We start from the raw sequence: 2,851 nt of genomic DNA, 5'->3' as shown, positions 1-2,851 counted from the left end.
TGTGCATTATTTGTTTGTTTGTTTGTTTGTTTGTTTGTTTATTTATTTATTTATTAAATTTGTATGCCGCCACTCTCCGTAGATTCAAAACCTGGTTGAAGACTCTGGTGTCGGCTAAGTGTGGCTTGTCCTCTCCATTTTAAATCTTGAAAATTTTAAATCTTGAGGGGGTTTTCCTTACAGTCCTGAACTTTCAGTATTTTCTTAATTAAGCTTTAGCATTTAGAAAGGACCTTGGAGGTCTTCTAGTCCAACCCCCTGCTTAGGCAGGAAACCCTACTATTTTAGAGAAATGGTTATCCAATCTCTTCTTTAAAACTTCCAGTGTTGGAGCATTCACAACTTCCAGAGGCAAGTTGTTCCACTGAATAATTGTTCTGATTGTTAATTGTTCTAAGCCACTGCTCTTGACCTGTTGCATATTACAATTGTTACATTTTTTCAGTACAGTATTAAATATTTAAAACTGCAGTTCAATTCCGACTTATTTCAGAGATTCGGCTTTGTAGTTTTCTGAACAATAATGCAAAAATAATTTCCCCCTTGTAGTGCTTCACTTTATAAATTCCTGGTGGTCTCCTTTCCTAATATTAACTATTTCACTTCAGAGCTCAGAGTTCATCCAGGATGGCTAATTGCTGTCATTTGTTGTTTTTAAACTGAATAATAATAATGATAATGATAATAATAATAATAATAATAATAATAATAATAATAATAATAATAGGCGTGCATAAGTGCACTAGTGTGCCTTATGACCCCTGTCCTAGTGTATCTCCTATATCCTATATATCCTCTCTTCTATCCCTATATCTTTCTTCCTATATTCGGCCATCGATTTATTTTATCCTATATTCTCTCTTCTATTCTTTCTCTAATTCTATTTCCTCGAAGATGTCGTCTATTACCTTCATTGTGTATTATTGTGTATTGGACAAAATAAATAAATAAAATAAAAATAAAATAAATAATTCTTTTAAAGTATTTGGAGCTATGCTAATGTACACCAAGAATATTGCGTACGTGATTTGGAAAAAAATAAAATAGACATACAAATAAAACGTTGGAAGATCCCTCTTTTTACTGCAGTTTCAGATAGAAACTTCGAAATTAGACGCTTAAAAAGTCTACAGCATGCATTGGAAGAGAAAATGTAATCTGAATTTCAGAGATATTTTGAAATGGCAGAATAACAGAGTTGGAAGGGATCTTGTGGGTCATTTAATCACAAAAGGATTGTTTGCATTGACATGATCCTTGGGCCACCCACCCACCCTTCACATCGCTGGATAATTTGGACGTTGTTGGGTTTTTTTAGCTTTTCCTGTATTTCTTTCTCAACTGCACTTGCAAGCACCTCTTCAAGGAGATCCTTGCCATTTGATAAACTCCAGGAATAAAAGAAATTGTGGCGAACGTTTCCCTCTTGGTTAAAATTTACATCCACTTCCTTGGGATTCAAGCTGATCTTGCCTGCTAGGATTCTTCGTTGCGATTCATAGTCTAGGTTGATTGTACTGGGGAAAATAATAATAATCTGCATGTATGTGTGATGAACCGGATGTTGCCTGAATAATTCGATTTTCTGCATCTCCCCAAAGTAGCAGGACAGCCTGTAATTTTGGTAACATTTTGATAACTGCAAGAGTTTTTATTTCCCTCTCTGACTTGCCAGTGAATTTTATCTGGGCCTCTGTGATTTCTGACACCAAAATCCTCCTGTATGAATTGCAAAAGGATTTTTTTTTCCACTTTAGATTTCGGTGTTTTTAAAGACACTGATTGGTGATCCTCCTTCAAATACAGAATCGACAAATTTAATTAATTCCCTTCCCCGCTTTTGCCTCCCAGTGTCTAATTGCCTGGTCTTTCTTCAAATAATCTCTAAATATGATTTCCGTTCCATTCTCCTCATCCTCCTTCTCTCAGTTTTGGTGGGATCCAATTACTCAAGATAAAATCCCAGCTTTTTATGTGATGCCTCTAAAACATGAGAGTTACTTGGAGCAGTAGACACTCCATTTCTAGAAAGTTCTCTCTAAAGCAGGATTGGCAAGTAATTCTTAGTAAGTCCTGAGTTCAAAAAATGACGACTTGTTTTGTAATCCTTTTTCTATACTCCAAATTCCAGTAAAGGCAAAGTAAAGGGGTTTCTTTCATCGTTTGCAAAGGGGCAAATGTTTTGAGGGAAATTAAAAGTAAGATTTGGGTAATCTGCTACAAAGAGACTATAACAGTGATGGCGAACCGATGGCACACGTGCCAAAGATAGCACGCATAGCCATAGCAGGGCATGATATGTCAGTTCCAGCGTGCATGCGTGCACAGGCCAGCTAATTTTCAGCCTGTTTCGCCCTCCAGAGGCTTCAGGATAAGCTTCCTTGAAGCCCCAGAGTGTGAAAAATCAACCAGAAGTTTGAAAAAATGGGCTTCCGGTTTGCCCATTATGCTGTTTTTTACACTCCCGGGCTTCAGGAAGGTTCTCTAAAGCCTCCAGACAGAGGGTGAAAAAATGGCACAACGGACAAATAAAAAGTTGTCTTTCTAAACTTCACTGTCTCAGGCTTTTTAAAAAAATTAAAAATAAATTTTATTTAAGTACATATACATACATAACATACAATACAAAACAAAAAATTGGACGAATGTGAAGCAAATCTGTATAACAGTTCTAATTACATACACCTTCTATTACATATCTCTTTTAAATATTTGTTGAATACTGTACTTTTGAAAAAAAGAACCATAATCATAGTTTATATAAGCAATCTTAAATCTCTATTTTTCTGTTCTACAATTTTTCACCAGGCAATTGCCCTTTATAGTCATTAGTTACATGTGCGTTGATCAC

The sequence above is a fragment of the Erythrolamprus reginae genome, chromosome 8, assembly GCF_031021105.1.
Source record: "Erythrolamprus reginae isolate rEryReg1 chromosome 8, rEryReg1.hap1, whole genome shotgun sequence".
Lineage (NCBI taxonomy): Eukaryota > Metazoa > Chordata > Lepidosauria > Squamata > Dipsadidae > Erythrolamprus > Erythrolamprus reginae.
Note: the sequence above shows the minus strand (reverse complement) of the source record.